This window comes from Furipterus horrens, unplaced genomic scaffold (genome assembly GCF_987537825.1).
Source record: "Furipterus horrens unplaced genomic scaffold, mFurHor1.1.pri manual_scaffold_13, whole genome shotgun sequence".
NCBI lineage: Eukaryota > Metazoa > Chordata > Mammalia > Chiroptera > Furipteridae > Furipterus > Furipterus horrens.
The window spans coordinates 55,269,557-55,282,762 of NW_028327183.1; positions in this window are offsets into that span (position 1 = coordinate 55,269,557).

The window sequence follows — 13,206 nt, forward strand, 5'->3', positions numbered from 1 at the left end:
CATAGTCAACAAGAGGCAGAGCCATGATGAGACCCAGAAGGCCTGGCTCCAGATCCTCTGAGAGCCAGAATATAATAACTTCTGACCATCGATCCTCCAAACACACATTCAAAACCGACACCACTATTATTGCGTTTTACAGAAAAGCAAAGTGAGCTTCAGAGAGGCAAACTGATGCTCCTGAGGACAGAGAACTTGCAAGAGGCAGATGTAGGCTTGCAACCAGTTTGCTGTGACCTCCGTCTATCTTTCAGTCACACCCAGTAACGTACAACCTGAACGTGGTCCAGTAAGAGACTTTCTGGCATAAACATGGAAGACCGAACATGACGGGACACGCTGGGCTGTTCCAGTGATTGTCGTCGTCGTCGGCAGCCGTCCGTCTCGAGAGACGATGGTGTAGCTTCTTAAGAGTCTATCTGCACCGCCGAGAATGGCTGTGCAGTCCGACTCGGGAGTGACACGGTATCTGTCTCCTCCCGTGTTGAATCGACATCTTGCGATGACGCTGGAGTGTCCTCTCCAGTGAAGCTGAAGCTACAGAGCCTGGGCAGGGTGATATGGAGGGTCTGCTGTTGCCCATGCAGCAGACCCCCCCTCTCTTCGCAGCTGAAGGGTCCAAGGGAAAGACGGAGTCGATACAGCTTGGCTTCAGGTGCGCCGCAGGAGTTGCCGGTGTTGACTACAACGTCAAACCGCCTTAGGGACTCCGGCTCCGGATTTTCTGTCGGGGTTTACTCCCTTAGCCTTTCCCCTGAAGAGGTATGCCGCAAGGCAGCGGAGGTGTTTTGGAATCAGAGTTTTCCTTCTCTGATGTGCCCTGACTGGAAGATCGAACCAGCGACACTTAGCTTGCAGGCCGACGCTCAATCCACTGAGCCAAACCAGCCAGGGGGAGAAGGGGAGTCTGGATTACTGTTGGTGAGTGAATCTCCTACTATTTTTCAAATTTACCCTCCTGCTCTGGCTGCATATCTTTTATTTGACTCCCGCATGGAGACTATACAGGACCAACGGTGGGGGCTCAGCTAATGAAAAGTGTCCCATAGACTCTGACCATGGTGCTGAAAATGGTCTCGCACAGCAAAACCGCGATCAGAACCATGGACAGCAGCCGAGGATCCGCCCCTTCCTCCTGCCCCCCTCCCTCCTCCTGGGGATGAGTCCTGATGGTCGAATTGGAAAGGTGTCTAGATACAAGTCCAGAAGTGCTGGGGACACCCAGAGAAGGAGCCAAATTTTTGTAGGAGGCAGAGAAGTTCAACATGGATGAGAGCCCGCTTGACCGCAGAGTGCTGGCATGTGGAGAAGACAATTTCTTTTCTACTCTGCACTGGGGCGGGCAGACAGGAAGCAAAAGTGGAAGCATCTTGGACGTGGCCTGGCCACATGGCATCTGCGCGCTCACGATGAGTGTGCCTTGTGAGTGCAATAGGAATAACCTCATATAATGTGAGAAAAGTGCTGTTGGACAAACATTACATAATGACTTTTCTTTCCCCATTGCAGTCAACCTTGCGAGAACATAACATTTCCCATTCGACAGGGTACCATTCAGTGACATTCTGTATATTCAAAATCTGATGCAACCATTGCCTGTATCTAGTTACAAAATATTTGCATCACCCCTGCAAAAAACTGCGTACCCATTGTACCAGGCGAGGTTTGTCACAGAGGCAGAACCAACAGGATGGATACATACAGAGAGATTAATTTCCTGGGATTGGCTCACACTATTATGGAGCTTGGCAGGTCAAAATCCTGAAGGGCGGACTTGCAGGCTGAAGATCTAAGAGAGCTGATGTTGTACTTCAAGTCCAAAAGCAGAATTCCAAAGGTCAGTTTTTGGGTCCTTTTCAGGCCATCACCTGATTAGGTGAGGCCCACCCACGTGATGGAGAGCAATTTGCTTTACTTTCATTTCTTACAGGCCCTGGGTCAGCTGGTCTGAGAAACATGGATTCTGGGAAGATGAGGGGGTTGAGGCCAAAGTTCGTTTTTTTTTTTAACCTAAATTGTTTGTTAGGTAAGACTTTTAGAACATTTACGGTGGAGCTAGACAGTATTGTGCCTTCTCCAAGCTGACTCTCTTCTCCTCGAACAGCAGCGACCACAGGACTGGGTCTCCCCTGAGCTTGAGCTTGAGGTCTGGGGAGAGCCGGAGGTCTGTGCCCTTGGAGAGGCAGAGCCCCGCCCTGTCCAGGAGGACATGAGAGCCGGCATGCAGACACCTCCTCCGTGTCTATCAGACTCACCTGGCTGACCCAGGTCAGTGAGGAGGTCCCTTCCCGATGACCCCGGCTCTGCCTGGGAGCCTGCCTGGGGCTGCGGCCGTGACCCTGAGCGGTCTCAGGTCTTTGCCTCCAGGTCCTGGTTCCCCCTGTCTCCTCCTCACGGGAATGGGCCCTCCCTGTGACGTCACAATCATGGCTCACTGTGTGAGGTCACAATCATGGCTCACTGTGTGAGGGGCAGAGGCTAGGAGACCTACTCTAGTCACAGTGCCTGTGATCCGTGTCACACATGGACCAAGGGGTGCAGTCAGTGCCCGGACAGAAATCCAGCCACCAGCCCAGACTCACCTGCTTCCTCACAAACTCCACCTTCCAAGAGTCGCCACCCCCTGCCCCCACCACCCTGTGGACGACACGCCTGTGTCTTGGGTGCATTTGCTTCTGCAGACTTCGGGGCTTTTCGTGTAGAAATAACCGGAGCCAGCGGGGAAGCAGGCGTGTGCGGCGCACAGCCCAGGGTCCCAGGACACAGGGGCACAGAGACAAGGGCATCGGGCCTGAGCTGGTGCCACCTGCCTGGGGCACGAGGGGGTGACTGAGTGTCCCTCCAGCGCACCGCTCTCCTCTCTGCGCTCTCCCCGTGACAGCGTGAAGGCGTTGAGTTTGCGGTTCCCCTGCTGCATGTGGGGAACCAAGTGTTTGCGTAAATCAGTGTGTGGTTTGGGGACATTCCGCCTGTGAGGACCCGATGGCAGGGCAACCGGTTTCCTGCTCATACTGCCCCCCTCGGTATTTATCTGTATAAATAAGTATCTACCTATGTATCTGTGTTACTATATGTATCTAAGTAGCTATGTAACTTTCTATGTATTTATGTATGCCTGTACCTGTGTATGTAAATTTCTGTCTACATAAACACGTACCTGTCAGGTAGCGTTGCTCCGAGAAGTCACCCAGAGAACAGTGCAGCATTTTGCACCAGCCTTATTTAGGAAAAAGAAAAAAAGGGGTGAGAGAAAGAAAAAACTCCCAGACCAACTCCGGGACCCACGACAGCAAGAGAGAGGAAAATCAGAAGGGACTGGAATGAAGACTCTTGGTCACTCTCCAAAGCACATACAGGCGACTTCTCCATGCGTGGGCCGGCACACTCTCCACACGTTTCTGAATGTACATTACCGTTACGGTGAGTTTACCCATCAACCCTTTCGGCGAGTTAATTTGCATGCGGTTCATTTGCATGCGGTTCATTTGCATGCGTCAAAAGTCCGGGGGGCGGTCCTGCTGCCGCCGCGCTCTGACAGCACCCACCGACCACGCATCACCTGCACCCCGACGTCACCCCTGTTTCCGTCCCGGGCCCTGCCCGGCGGTCACGGACTCGCACCAGGCGCTGCACGTGCCCGCGGTGTCGGCCCGGGGGGGGGGGCGGGGCTCCCCACAAACGCCCGCCGGGGACCACGCCTCCTGGGCGCCCGCGGGGGGGCCGGACTCGCTGCCTGGGAGACCCCGGGGACGCGGCCCGCACCCCCTGTCCGCAGGGCGCCGCCCCCCCCAGGACAAGGACCCCGGGCCGCCGTGAGCCGGGACGCGGGCGGGACCCCGGGACCACAGAGCTGGGATCCGCGCGGGCCCGGGCCCCACCTCCGTCCGCGCTCCGGGCCACGACCCGCGGGGCCGGGGAGAGTCGGCCTGCAGGCCCTGCGCGCCCGCGGGCACCGGGGCCTGCGTCTCCGTGGACGCACCGGGGCCTCCGACCTGCTCTGGACACGGGGAGGCTCAGCTCAGACACAACGGCCAGAGGGGCCTGGTTGGGGGGCGCCTGGGGACCTGTCTGTGCCCCGTTATAGAGGAAGGAAGGTGCCCCCGGGAGTCACGCTGATGCGGGCGGTTTGGGGGTCACGGCGGAGATGACGTCATGCCCTGCAGCACAGGACGGGGACCCCCGTGTGAGGACATGAAACCGTGGGTGTCTTTCTGATGGTGGCCTCCCTTGGGGCCTCCCGTGCAGTGCTCTGCCTGGGCCAGGTGATCCACACGCAAGAGTCAGTTATTTTTACACGATTTCTTTCTTTTTCTTTTTTCCTTTTTACAGGGAGGGAAAGGGAGGGAGAAAGAGGGAGAGACATCAACGTGTGGTTTCCTCCCGCGCGCCCCCAGCTGGGGACCTGGCCCACAACCCAGGCCTGTGCCCTGACTGGGGATCGAACCAGCAACCCTTAGTTTGCAGGCTGGCACTCTATCCCTGAGCCACACCAGCCAGCGCTGTTTCTACATGATTTCTAACCCCTCCCACCCCTAGAGCAGCTCTGACGGGAGCCCTGTGGATTCCGGGAGGGATCTGAACCCTGAGTGACACCAGGTGAATGTCCCTCCTGTGTCTCTCACGACAGCTGCAAACACCCACAGGACGTCAGCATTAATTTCCAGACTCCTGAGAACCACTAAATGGATCCCTGATTCTCACCCGCTGTAACTGAACCCTCAGCACCCCCGTCCTGTGTTCTCTGCGAAGGACATCAATCCAGGACCAGATAACACAGTTGTCCTCGATTCTCCTTATCCCCAACCCCTGCCACGTTGCTCCATCCCAGAACCCTGTTGATTTCACCCCACGTGTTCTCACCTGTCCTCACATGTACCCGCATCCCTGCTGGGTCGGGTGTCCCCAGTCTGAGTTCCATCGGCTCTCCCCTCCACAGCAGCTGTTGGGGCGTCCAGGGTCCTCTCCCTGCTGGCTCTGCCCTCTTCTCCCCCGCAGGTGCATTTAGAGAAAGCACATCTGAGGACTTGACTTTCCTGCTGAAATCCACAACTGGTTGCATGAAGTCAGGTCAGATCCCTCATCAACATGTTTCCTCTGGCCCTGCCCACCTCTCCCCACATCCTGCCCGGCGGTCTGCCTCCCTTATCGCCAGGCACGCTGGTTCTCTTTCCATTTCTTTTTTCAGTTGAAAAAGATGTATTAAAAAGAGTCACAGAAGTACAACAGCTGAAGAAGAACACAGAAAACAATGAACTTGGCGGTGTGTCCCCAGCTGGATACAGTTCTATCGAACAGCTATGAGGGTTTGGAATTTTATTTCTGAGATGCCCTTTGAGGGGCTGCCGTACCCACATCAGGTTAAGTGTAAGAAGCCTCCTTCTGCCAATACGAAGACGCAGAGAGCCCTCTCTCATATAGAAGCAGCCCCACAATTGCCATCAGCGGCCAAGGACAGGACAGGGGGACCCAGGAGAAAGGGACCCAAGACCCCCAGGAGATGGTGTGAGCCACTCCCTCAGATCCCAGAGCGCGGCACCAGCCTCTCAGGTTCTGACACGCCACACTCACCCTGCGCTCAGGACCGGCTGGTTAGAGCTCTTCCTGTCTGTGCACGCGTAAGTTGACCTAACAAACCTCAGACGGGGCCCCGACCAGCACTTCCTGTTCCCTGTGCCAGCTGCAGGCTCTGTCCTTCACCGTCAGCACGGGCTGCAAGGCTAGTCATGGGCCCCCATCCCATGACCCTCCTGGGCCTTGGTGAGTCCTGGAATAGGAGGAAGGCCTCCTGGGACAGATCTGGGGGGAAGCTGGGGAAGGGGTCTACGTCCTTCCTGAGTCCTGACCCCAGCCCAGGAGACTCCTGGTCCCTCCTGGGGGCCTGAGCCCTCAGCTCAGCCCCCGTCCCAAGTGTGACTTGGGAGGTTGAGTCCTAGAAGTGGGTACCTGGGTATGGGGATGGGATCAGACTGAGCAGCTCTTTGGGAGAGGGGACTGGGGTTTACTGAAACTCAGAGCAAGAAGACGGGCTGTGCTCAGAGGTGAGGCTGAGGAGGGCGCTGGGAATTCTCGGGGGCTGAGCCCCTGCCTCCATCAAGGCCCCCGATGCAGCCCCGTGAGGAGCCGGGCGCTGGGCGTTTTTCTCACGACGGCTTCTCTTCCAGTGCTCTGCCTGGGCCAGACCGTCCACACGCAGAACGGTGAGTCTACGTTTTTTAATTTATGTTTTCACTTCTTATCATTCTTGTAATACAGTTGCCCTGGTTTTCATGGTCTGTTCCATTTTCAGAAGAAATAGTTATTTCCTTAGAGGACTCTGAGGGCTCATCTTCAGCGAGAATGAGACCCGGGCCCCTCTCTGTGTCTGGGTCTGTCTGTTCTCACGCTGTCTGCTCCCCGATCTGTAGAGCTGGGCCCCGCTGTCACTTCCGCAAATGCCACTGTCCCGCTGCACCCCACCCCTCCCAGGCTGACGTCTCCTCTCGCTGGGCTTGGCTGGTTCCCACTTGTCCTTCTGGCTGGTCTCCGCTCAGCGCTTCCCCCCTCTGACTGCCAGACGAGGTCAGCTGTCCCTGGATGGCAGAGACTCCCACACTGACCCAGGGTGCGTATCCCCGCGTGGGGCGGTGTGTTTGGACCATCCCATCTTGCCTCTGTGCTCCTTCGACCCTTTCAGACAAGGAAGCTGGGTCCTTGAGTGTGTGTCTCATGTTTGGGGGGACCATGGAGCGCACCTTCAATGGATGAGAGGAGCCAGGATGTGGTTGAAAGAATGAGCAAGGTGACGACCACATGAACGAGCGGAGGTGGGGGGTGATTGGAGGAAGGATGGTGGGAATGTCCTACAGTGGGTGGTGGGGTGGTTGCTCAACTCTGTGAGTTTGCTAAAAACACAGAGGGGAGCACTGAGAATGGTGGGGGTGGGGGGGCTGTGAGGTGTGGCGACTTCCTCCCCATGGACCCTGAGCTCTGCTTCTCCCCAGGGACCCTGCCCAGACCCTCCATCAGGGCCAAACTGGGGCCTGTGCTTCACCGACGACAGAATGTGACTATCGTGTGCCTGGGCCCAGCTGGGGCTGAGATATTTCGCCTGGAATACGATGGAGGATCTGTGCATGAGGATCAGAAAAGCATGCCCCGACGTGGCTCACCGGAGACAGAGGCCAGATTCCCCATCCCTCCAGTGAGTGAAGTCATGGCCAGGAGTTATCGCTGCATGTATAGTAAAGGGACCATGTGGTCCGAGCGCAGTGGTGTGCTGCAGCTGGAGGTGACAGGTGAGGACGTCTCTGTTCTGCCCCCGGGTTTGCCCCAGCTGTGTCCTCTGTCCCCACTGTGTCCCCTGTCCCAATTCCCTGCCCATCTGCTGGCCCTCAGCCCTGGGGCTCCCCTGCCCCTCAGCCCACACATCCCTTGGTGTCCACACCAGGCTTGTGAGCCCTGGAGCCTTATCCCGTCCAGGCACCACAGTGGCCTGGACACTGACCCGGCATGGGGTGGGCTGGGAGCTGTGCCTGCAGGGCTGGCTGGGGAGGGGACTTCCAGGGACAGACCCCCTCCAAGGATACCTTTGTCCTTGCACTCAGGATGGTTTAAGCCTTTTTTGTCCACTTGGGCACACTCTGTGGAGGCCCCAGGTAATGTGTCCTGACCGGATGGTGGTTTGGGGGACCTTTGGGATGGAGATGTCAATCCCTGTGTGGTCAGCTCCTGAGCTGTCCCAGAGTCACAGTTCAAGGGAGAGTGGTGGGCAGGGGAGATTCTTCCTTCAAAACCAAGTATTTTCTCTCCCTTTGCTCTTTATGCTGCGGTGACTCAGTCTCCCATGGGTCAGTGCGCATGTCCAGGCCATCCTGACCCTGTGACCGCTCCATGCCCTGGGAAGTGTGGGCGCACAGTGGCCCTGATAGGTGGGGTCAGCCTCCAGGACCTGCTGACCCTGTGGCCAGGTGCCCTGGCTACCCCTCACCCTGCTTGTCTCTGGGCCGGGGACCAGCTGCTTTGTGCTCACGTAGCGAGGATGGTGGGACATTCTGAGGGGTGTCCAGCCCCCAGACAAGCAGGAGCAGAGAACTGCATCCTGGTGTCCTCCCATCTCCCTGTCCCCTTTCCTGGGAGTCTAGGGGGCATCCCCTGTGCTGACAGGTGCAGGCACAGAGGCCAGGGGTGGACACTGAGGGAGCTGCAGGGCCAGGCAGAGAGGGACAGGCTGAGGAGGAGCCTGGGCTCAGTGCCTCCCTGCCCCACACAGGAGCCCCTGAGACCTTGGTCTCCCACCCGGAGCCCCCTCCTGGGCCCAGGAGTGAGACCTCAGCCTGGGGCATCCCCTCCTCTGGGCCCCGCTGGGGAGTGGGCAGCGTGGTGGCAGTGGGGCGGGGGCCTGCTTCTCTCCTGGCAGGCAGACACTCAGTGGCAGTGAAATCTTGCACCTCAACTGCCACAGGCCTGCTCACCTGGGGGTTTGAGAGCCGGGAGGGGAGACCCGCCCTAGACCCCTGCGCGAGTCTGCACCTGGCAGCTGTGCGTGGACCTGGGGTCCTGTACCCGGGGATACACCCAGGGTCCTCCAGGTGGGCGAGGGCAGGGGCTGGGGGTTCCCAGTGCAGGGAGGGTCTCTGCAAGACACACCCCCCAGTCCCTTCTCATTCACAGAAAAAACCCCTGAAGTCACCTCTGTACTCACAGAAGTGAAGAGCGCACGGAGGGGTTGGGGGGTTGGGTGCTGGGAGGGGCAGGACCTCCCAAATAAAGAAGCAGCTCCTGTCTCAGGTGCTGGGCTTGGCTGGGCCTTGTCCACCTGTCAGTGACCCCCTGTCCTCTGCTTCCAGCCCCCACCTCCCAGAATTACACGCTGGGGAACTGTGTGCGTCTCAGCCTGGCTGGCATGGTCTTGCTGATCTTGGTGGCGATCCTGGCAGAGGCTGGGCACAGCCAGTGCAGGTCCCCACAAGGACCACAGGGATGAAGACCGGGAAGCTCCTGCTGGAGGGATGAGGCCCCAGGCCCCCAGAAGGGACCTCCCCCAGATGCTGAGCCTCATGCTGGAGCCCAGGAGACCCAATGCTGCTCCCTCTGTGCCCTCCATGGGAGGCTGGCCTTTGAGACTTCTCCATCTTCATCCTCACACACAGCGTGCTCAGCACTGACATCCTGGCCCCACCTTCGTGGTCCCTCTCAGGTCTCCAGGGTTTGGCTCCAGGTCTGACTCGAACCAGGATCATGGCCCCGCCCCTCTGCTTCCTGGGCTCCCTTCTCGCCAGGTTCTAGGACAGGCCCCAGGTCCCTCCACCCTCTGCTCCCCCACTCCTCGCCCTGGAGCCCCACATTCTCACCTTCTTCCTGGGAACCGAGACGTTGGTCCCACCCACACCCGTCACCTGTGGAACTGCACCTGCTCTGGGCCCCCGCACCCACTTCTGTCCCTGGAATGGTCTCTGCCTCCTGGACCTGTCCCCTCAGGTCCCAGCTGACTTGAATCCCAAACCACGGAGAGACGTCATGCGCTCTCCTCAGGATGGCGCTGCTGAAATCGTTTTTAAATGACGGGGACTGGAACTTATTGTGGAGGGATCACTTCAGAATGTATGTGACTGTCTAATCCCCGTGTTGTGCACTTGATATAATATGCTGTATGTCGACTGTCATTGAAGAATCAATTAAAAATAATAAACTGACAAAGGAGGGCAGCCAGCGTTGCAAGGCTGTGGACAAACGGGAGCCCGTGTGCCCCCGGCGGGGTGCAAAGCGGCGCAGCCACCCCGGGCGTTTGCAGGGCGTCCCCGGAGCTGAAGCAGGGAACCAGCGTCGAAGCAGCAGCCGCCCCCGCTCCCCCCACCCCAACCTCGCCACCCTGGGGTCCGCGCGCAGGAAGCAACAGCGGGGCCTCCACGCTCGTGCTCACGCGCGTCCCCGCAGCAGCGCGGCTCACAGCGGCCCCCGCAGCGCAGGCCCCTCGGCCGCGGGGCAGGCGGCAGACACGGGCCGAGTGACGGTCCCGAGAAGGACCCGCCGGCAGGGCTGCCCCTGAAGGCCCCGGAGGAAGGGTCCGATGAAGTGTTAATTATGATCTCGGACGCTGAGATAAATCCGGCCGGCAGGATGATTGGCCAGTAGCGGACGGAGGACTGTGGCTCGCTCTGACCCACAGTGGAGAGCGGGAAGCCTCATCCTCCTTTTATTAGGATTTCAAAAGTTCCTAGAACAGGGGGTGAGACATTCCAGCCAACAGCAGGAGAATTTTACAAGTGAAAGAATTCTTACCAAGTGTCATTAATATGTAAAATACAGCCAGGGTAACTCGTGGTTTAGCTAGCACCTGTCAGGGAAGCAAGGCAGACCCACTAATCCTCAAGGTCAGCTCCATTGTAAGACTTTATTAACAAGGAGGCAGACGGAGTACTCAACAGAACCCGCTGTTCCCAGGATTCCACGACTCAGTGGCCTTAACAGCCTAAAGCTGATCATCTCCTGGGTCATGGGAGGACGCCTGGGCGGAGGGACATGAGAATGCCCCGACCCAGAGATCTGTGTTCCTGCAACAGGCCACGCGTCCCGGGAGGCGGGGTCGCTAGACGCTGCAGGACGAGCAACGGCGTCTCCCCGGAGCCTCCGGGACGGGCGCAGCCCTGCAGACCCGCAGGCTCGGCGCCCCTCGGACCTCTGACCCGCGGACCCGCGAGCTAATGCGTCCGCGCTGCCGGGAGCCACCACGCGGCCCCGCGGGGTCACAGGGCGCGGGAACGTCGCGAGCCTGGCGCCCGACACTCGTGGCCTCAGGGCGCCCCAGGCTCCTGCAAACCCGGGCAGGGGGTCCCTGACAAGCTCCGACCGCACCCCGGACGCTCCATCCGAACCACGACCCCCGGAGACGGAAGCCCAGCCGGGCGCGCGGGGGCTCCAGGGCGTGGGGGACGCGGCGGGACTCGGAGCCGCCGCCCTGCGTCCAGGCTGCACCCGCGCGGGGTCCCCGGGCGGCGGCCGGGGTGCGGGACAAGCAGGAGCCCCAGGCACCTCCTCCTGCAGAGCCGGGCGCGCACGCGACCCCGCGCCTCCCCTCTCCCCCACCGCCGGCAGCGGGGAGGGAGGCTCCCTTCGCGCCCACCGAGGCTTCTCCTCTCCGGGGAAGTGCGGACCCCTCTCTGCGCCCGGATCTGCGTCGGTGTCAGGGAGGAAGGAACGCGCGCTCCCAGCGCGGGGGCCAACTGCTCGGTGCCCACATCCCGCCCCGGGCAGAGGCGTCGTCCCCGTGCGAGGGCCGCTCAGCTCCCCAGAGGCGGTCACGGCGTCCTGTCAGCTCCCGCTGCGCTTTCCGCGACACCCCCGCCGCTTAGCTGGGCCCCGTCGCGCTCTCTAGGTGGACAGGGAGCCCGGGCGTATCTGTGCCCCTGCCCTGGACCGGGGGTCCCCAAGTGCTTGGGTTCCTTTTACTGGGAGCAGTGTTTCGACGGCACGACCCGGGGCTGCGTGAACTCAGGGCCCCTGGGGTCTTGTTTCACGTGCACGCTTAGTGTCACGGAAGATGCGCAGTGTCAACCTGCACGGGTGTTTCCCACGGGGGGCGGGGCGTTACAGGGTTCATTTACGTTGTCCCGTGTCCCTCATAGGAAAGCTCAAGTGCTGGCAAGTTCACAGTCCCCCCTCCTTTTTCGTTTTTGTTTTTGGGTTTTACCGTGTGGCTGTGGTTATTGAATAAAGCTCGTTTATTTTCATCTATTTATGTTCGTGTCAGAGTGTGTTTTTACAAATTTATGACTTAATTATGTTTTGGAATACGTAGAATCTTTTCCGGTTTTGGAAGTTACAACTACCTAGAATGGTACGTTCAGAGATGACCACTTCATTCTAATCCCTTCCCCTGTACCCCCACATATCGGACGTAACTGTTCTTAGTTTTCAGAAGGAAAAAATAATATGTGATGAATAGGTAAACACAGATAATCTTATTTTCGCTTTTTTAAAGTATATTTTATTGATTATGTTGTTACAGTAGTCCCAATTTTTCCTCTTTGCTCCCCTCTGCCCAGTACCTCCCTTCCCTCCAGCAATCCCACCCCCCTTAGTTTCATGTCCATGGGTCATGCATATATGCTTTTGGCTTCACGCTTTCCTATATTATTCTTAAATTCCTTTTGTCTATTTTGTACCAACCGATTATGCTTCTTCATCCCTGCACCATTTCCTCATTTCTCCCCCTCCCCCCTCTCAGCTGATAACCCTCCAAATGATCCCATACCTATGATTCTGTCCCTATTCTGGTTTGTTTAGTTGGATTTTGTTTTTATTTTTTTAGTTTCAGTTGTTGATAGTTGTGGGTTTGTTGTCATTTTAGTGTTCATATTTTTTATCTTCTTTTTCTTAAATAAGTCCCTTTAACATTTCATACAATAATGGCTTGGTGATGATAAATTCCTTTAGCTTACCTTGTCTGGAAAGCACTTTATCTGTCTTTCCATTCTAAATGATAGCTTTGCTGGACAGAGTAGTCTTGCTTTTCATCACCTTGAATACTTCTCACCAGTCCCTGCTTGCCTGCAAAGTTTCTTTTGAGAAATCAGCTCATAGTCTTATAGGCACCCCTTTGTAGGTAACTCTCTTCTCTTGCTGCTTTTAAGATTCTCTCTTTATCTTGAAACTTTGGCATTTTAATTATGACATGTCTTGGTGTGGTCCTCTTTGGGTCTAGCTTGTTTGGGACTCTCTGTGCTTTCTGGACTTGTATGTCTATTTCCTTCGCCAAATTTGGGAAGCTTTCCTTCATTATTTTTTCATATAAGCTTTCGATTTCTTGCTCTTCCTCATCTCCTTTTGGCAACCCTATGATTCGGTTGTTGGAACATTTAAAGCTTCTCCCTATTTTTTTCAATTCTTGTTTCTTCATTCTGTCCTGGTTGAGTATTTATTTCTTCCTTATGTTTCAAATCATTTATTTGAACCCTGGTTTCCTTCCCTTCACCATTGGTTTTGTGTGGATTTTCCTTTGTTTCATTTAGCATATACACTCCTGCCATATACACTCCTGCCTGTCTGGATGAGTATTTCTTCTTTGTATTTTTGTTTGCTGAACTTCCATGCACTTTGATTTTCTGGAACTTCTGGTTGTCTCTGGTTTTGAGGTAGTTGTGTTCCTTGTTGGTTGTGGTGGGAGACGCAGCGTGTCTGTCTGTGCTTCCATCTTGGCTGGAAGTGCCTCCATTTATGTTTTTGCATCCT